The sequence below is a fragment of the Gopherus flavomarginatus genome, chromosome 3 (genome assembly GCF_025201925.1).
Source record: "Gopherus flavomarginatus isolate rGopFla2 chromosome 3, rGopFla2.mat.asm, whole genome shotgun sequence".
NCBI lineage: Eukaryota > Metazoa > Chordata > Testudines > Testudinidae > Gopherus > Gopherus flavomarginatus.
Genome location: NC_066619.1, coordinates 174836884 through 174843064, shown reverse-complemented (window position 1 = coordinate 174843064; position 6181 = coordinate 174836884). Strand labels below are relative to the sequence as shown.

The 6181-nt window shown below is 41.9% G+C and overlaps 1 long non-coding RNA gene across 1 annotated transcript; it reads left to right on the top strand.

The window, feature by feature from the left end:
* The first annotated feature begins 810 nt into the window (after positions 1 to 810).
* On the top strand, positions 811 to 4516 carry LOC127046911 (uncharacterized). Its single transcript, XR_007773254.1, has 3 exons — positions 811 to 1254; positions 2730 to 2786; positions 4445 to 4516. It is a non-coding gene; the product is annotated as an uncharacterized LOC127046911 (long non-coding RNA).
* The last annotated feature ends 1665 nt before the right edge of the window (positions 4517 to 6181 follow it).

The window sequence follows — 6181 nt, the reverse complement described above, 5'->3', positions numbered from 1 at the left end:
CTCCCTGCCCAGCTATGCCAAAGAAGTGGGGAGCAGTGACTCTGCGGCCTGCTGTCCCCTTAAACCTTGGCTTGCAAGTGCTGGCTGGCAGAAGATTAGACAAATTGCTGCTGCTCAGAATGGTATGAAACATGCATGAAGCAGAACAATGCAATGCACCATGCTATAGAGCAGCAAAATGCTTCTTGGGCCAGACTTATGACCAGCCACATGCCAATACCTCCACTGTAAGTATTAGAATACAATAATCATTTAACGTTAAGAATTTCTTCTGTGGATATCCTAGCCATATGCTACATCAGTGAAAATGCAGAATAACTCCACTGACTTTAAGCCATCATAAGTTTGAATGAGAAGCATGGCGAGAGCAAATGACTTAATTCTTTCATCATTAGTGAAAAATCATTCTAGTCTCTGTTCCCCATCGTATTAATTATTGACAGATCAGAAACAAATATAATCGTGAGTTGCTCCACCTGGAGTGATTTCTTGTGAACAGCCTTTTCTGAATAATTCAGTTGTTTGAAAGAAGCTCTGTAAATGCAGAATGACTCAAAACAGAGAACCAAAAGCATTGTTTAGAGCCAGCCAGTCCTCACCACTGAGAATTTAGCAAAGTACATCACTGATGATTCAGGAATGACCTTTTAGAACTGCTTCTTATGTTTTTTCCTCTGCCCTTAACACCAATCAGCACATTGCACACTATGGGGTGGTGAAGGGCTCTGAGGAGGAAAAAAGCTCTCAGCAAAGTGGCTGCTAAAGATAAAAGGAAAAAAAATTATTCTGTCTTCCAAGTCCAGCATATCCTACTATACTCTGGAGTATGGTGACAAAATCCTTTCAAATGCAATTTTCCGTACTGTTTCTTTAAGGCTGTAGATGAGTAAGTTAGACTAGTAATTTGGGGGCTGATTCTGTTTCCCCCAAAGTCATATGATTTATTTTTCCACTGGCTTTGAAGGAAGCAAGAGTGGCTCTCTAGTCCCTTTCTATAGCTAGTTACCTGACTTGTGGCAAATGGCTGCATAAGTAGACAGTGTGCAAGTTACAACAGAAGAATCATCAGAAGAGCAGCAGGACACCTCTCAATGTGTTGGAGTGTTTGCTTCCTGACTCATCTGCTTGCGACAAGTAGAAGAAAAAAGTGTGGATAAGGGAGGCAGAATAGCTTAGACGACAGAGCACTGGAATGACACTTAGGAGAGCTGGACTCCATTCCCAGTTCTGCCACTGGCTTGTTGGTGACCTTGGGTAAGTCACTTTGCCTCTGTACTTCAGTTTCCCCATCTTTAAAATGAGGATAATAATGCTGATCTCCTTTGAAAAGTGCATTGAAATCTACTGCTGGAAATTGCCGTATAAGAAGTAGGTATTTTTAACTTTTCCTTTTAACAGGAATGAGCGAATGTAATATAAACTCAGTTCCATAACTATAAATCTTTTTCTATGGTACTAAATTGTCCAGTAATCTCATTCTAAAACAGTCACCATTTTTTTGCATAATTAAAGGAGTCCGAATTTTTGTTTGCATGAAATGTGGTGGTCCAAAGATACCCAACATTTTTTTAATATAACTTGTAAAATTCAGTTGATTCATTCACCCAACTCCTCTAAGCAGATGAAGCAGTTTGTGACCTCTGTCTCCCCCTCTGGGCATTCCATTGGTCTTCTTATAATCTATTTATTACTCAGACACCAAGACAATAGGCACACTATAAGAAGATAGAACTGAGCGCTACTGGCGCCTTTACCTAATGGTATGAATTTTTTTTGTAAGAAACCAGGGCGATGTTACATGCAGACACCACAGATCATCCATGGGAATTAAACCCACAGATCTTCATCACGGAAAGGCATACACCAGTCTGAATAGAAGCCATTGTTGATTTCCAAAGCACAGTACAGATATTTAAATATGGAGGATTTCTGTTTAGCAGGGTACTTTGTTACAAATTTTGTATTGGAGAAAAGAATTATTTTAATTTGGATTCAGTGCTTTCATGTGCTTTTTCTGCACCACATTCTCCTGTGTTTACCACGCTGCTAAAATGTAATGCCAGGGGTCTATGGAAATTTCTCTAGGATAAATGTATATATGGCTTGTGCCTGGAATAAGAAATGAGCCTAGATGATACTGAATAATAGCCGAGAATGTTAAAATCCTGTACCAACATCCGCAAACTGGTGAAGAATAATAAATCAGACATTTTCATTGTCAGTTTAAGAAGTCAAGTAAAATGAGCCCGTAGCATGCAATTGTCAATGTTCTCGATAAAATAGCCTAGCCACCAGAGCCCCATTTTCCAGAAGGGTTTTTATTGTCTTTTTAAATGGCTTTGTATATTACATCAAGGTCCAGGCTGTCCTTGGCCCTTGCACAGAGTGAGAAGGCAAAGGAGCCTTCCCCACACTGCATACCCAGATACAGCCTCAGCCTCGGCACTCAGAGGAGGATTTATTGCCCTCTCCATCTGTCCATATTGCTATAAGGCGTTGTCTCCCCAAAGCACTGGCCGCTGCCTTCACACCTCCCCTGTGCATCATGGGGCACCCTGAGGACCAGTCTTTCCTTGTACATGCTGAGAGGCCTGTGTCTGGTAGCAATCTGTCCTCAGTTTGCACACCTAAGCTCCTGGTGACCTATCACCCTAGGCCCATTTGTGAATTTCACTTAAGGTATATTCATTTTACTGGAAATGACTATAAGCCAACTTCTTTTCATGCAGGAACTCTTCCAGATATTGGGTTATCTTCCTGATGCCACTGTTGGGTCCTGATCAGAGGTAAATGGAAATCTGTAATCTCTCTTTGGGGTGTGTATGCGCGCATGTTCAAGTCTGAAGTCCTTCATGATTTTCCCCAGTGGGCTGTCATGGACACCACCTGAGACACCATGAAGTAGGTAGAATCAATTCCCTGCTCAACCTTCATTGAACAGCAGCAACTTGAAACCTTAGGTTTTTGAACCTGTAGAAGACGCAGAGAGCTGAGCTAGAGCCTAAAATTTAGGGGAAGAATTTTGGTCTTGGTTTTTTCCCTGCTCCACTTCTAATCTTGACACAATGTTGGTTATTTCTAAATCCAGGACAGACCCTTGTATTGTTATATGTGGTTTTCAAAATGCAGCATGTATTTGATGTGTTAACTTATGTGGAAAGTTAATGTGATAATTAGCAAGTGGCAGCTTTGGACCAGGCATGAGGTGGGAGTTTCTCTCATCTGGTATGGTTCAGGAAGGTGGAGACAAATAAGTTCCTAAGATGAGAAGTCACTACCTCAACAAATCAGGTGAAAATTCAGAAGACTGATCTTCTGCAAGTGAGAAGGAACATGCACACTCCCACCATCTGAGACAAAAAAGTGATCAGCAGCAGTTCTGTACCGAGATGAGAATGATACAGTGGATAGGGCCTTAGTCTAATACTAATGAGACCTGGGTTCAGGCCTCTGATCTGCCACTAACTTCTGTGTGACCTTGAGCAATTGGCTTTGAGCTAGATCCACAAAGGGGAGTTAGTCTCAGCATTGTAACAGGTAACACTGAGGTGCCCTGCTGCCTAGTGCAATCCAGAGCCCTGAGTTAAGTACCCAGGCTCCCTGTAAGTTGCATGGGGAGAGTTAGGTGCATGAGAATGGGATTAATGAAACCCAGCCAGGTGAGCAGGGAGCTGCCTGTGTGAGCCAGTAGAAAATGCTGAGGAGAGAGGTGGACTAAGCCCTGCTCCTCGAAGGTGCCTCGCTCTGGGAGGAGACTCCATTCACTCAGCAGGCACAGCTGTGAACCCTCTCTTGTTTTTAGGGCCGAGGCACCTTTCTCACAGAAAATGAAGGGGGTGACCCTTTATACCTAAACGCCCAGGGGTTAGAGCACTCACCTGAGGTGTGGGTTCAAGCCCCTGCTCTGCATCAGGGTGACTAGGGATTTAAACCTGGGTCTCTCACATCCTAGGCTCTAGCCATTGGGCATAAGGGAGCACCAGCACAGCCTCCATGTCTTGTGGCTCAGGCCACTTAGGCAAGATAGGTGAGGAAATGTCTAGTTTAAAGATTGTGCTGAACTGCTTGGTGCTGTTAGAACTGAGTCAGCTCTGCACATCACTGCTAGCAGAAACTTAGGCCAGGGTTAAGTAGTGACTGAGAGTGGATTTTGAGTTTCTAAATATGGGAGTGGGGGTGCTAAATCTCTCTGATCTAGACCTTAGCTTCTCTCTGCCTCAGTTCCACATCTTTAAGATGAAGATAATAGTACTTCCCTAAGTCTGGTGTGAGGCAAAATACATTAAGAGTCTGAGGTGCTCAAATACTAGGATAAGGGGGGTAATATGAGTACCTCAAACAGATAGCACTCCTCACCCCTCAGTTAGACTGTCTAATAATGAACAGCCTGTGTCCTGCCTGGAAACCCAAACTTCCCACTCTTAATGAAACCCCTTCGTTTCAGGACAAACAGAAGTCAGTTTCTGAATGAAAAGACAGGAGGGAAATGAATGGGAGTAGACTACAGTAATAAAGGTAAGAGCCTCTTGATCCTCTGCTGCCAAGCACCTCTTGGAGTCAATTACTTTGTAAATACTACGAAATTTACAAGTTTTCCCTCTCTCACCAGGGCCGGCTCCAGACACCAGCATTTCAAGCTGGTGCTTGGGGCAGCATTCTGCAAGGGGCGGCAGTCCCTGTTGTTTTGCCCCCAAGCAGCACGCAGAATTGCTGCTGCCACCGGCAGGGCACTCACCTGAGAGGTGGCAAATCCCAGAAATGGCTGAACCACTTTTGCTGAAATGTTCCAAATATTTAGCCTGAGGCAGACACCAGCGTAGATAATTTCAGCTTGAGCAGTTGCAATTTGGCAAAGACTTAAACAACGGAAAATAGATTCTTATAATGGGAAGTGTCAGGCAACTTTAGACCAAGACTCACCTGTAATTTCTTGCATTGGTGAAGAAAGATTTTTGCTAATTCGGGGTTTAGTTAATCAACTTAACCAATATACAGAATCCAAGTGGCTGGAGGTCATTATTTAGATCATGTTACCGCAAACACTTAAAGCACATTTAATTGTTCTCAGCGTTACTGGGCCCACTGAGTTCAATAGGCTACTCACATAACTAAAGAGACACAATGGTTAACTGTTTTCAGGCTCCAGGCTCAATTAATGTAGAATCTTTCTGTAGGGTTTTTCTCTGACTAACAGGAGGCATTGTGGACAAATGAAATATTATGGCTGAAATAGTGGACACATCAAATTTGTGTGTGCTCAAAGGGGCACATTTTTACAACCCATTAATTTAACCAATGCATTGAGGTAATTATCTGGTGTCTTAGGTTGCAAGAGATCACGATCATTTGTTTTTCTTCTATAAGCTATCCTTTTGTCACACAGACTATCCATTATTAGCTTTACATAGGGCTTCTGCAGTACTTGAATGTGTTGTTTTGAGAAATAACTGGTTCTGAGCATGCACTTTTATTTCTTTCTCCTTCAAAATAAGTGGCTCACTGAAGTGGCATTTTGATAGTAACTTCTTCAGAGACAAACTGGTTTGTGAGATATTGAAAGGAGAAATGAAGAAACATATGCTTTTTTTTCCTCTTTATCTTTTGACCAGCTAAATCAGTGGCTGTGAATCAGCAAAGCTTCACTCAAGTCCACAGAGTTCCATTGATTTACACTAACTGTGCTTTCTGGCCCAATATTCTAAGATGCAAATGTTTCCAGAAAGTAAAGATCTATAAGAGAGATATATATTCATTTGTATTTCCTTTCCTCTCATTTTCCCACAGCAGTACAGATAAGTTTGTTCTCTTTCTGTTTTTCTAATTAGCAGCTTTTAACAGAATGTTTGAATGAAAACTCTAGGTCAGTCTGTGTGAACCTGGAACTCTACAATGATTGCATCCTTCTCAGACACTCCTTTAAAAGATCAGTAATAAAAATACACATACTATTTTACTAAATTCCTTGCTATTTTGGAGTAAGTTGTTACCATTCTTTACAATGCCTTGGAAGTATAATACAAAATAAAGTTGTGTCTTTGTTGCATGAGGAAGATGAGTCTTTCACTACCCAGAAAATACAGTCACCTGCTTGTATTAATGGTGGTACGAACTCCTGAGTTCACTTGATCAGTCTTATTGCAACAGTTCTCCACAATGTCTATGACATGGCACATTTTTATTA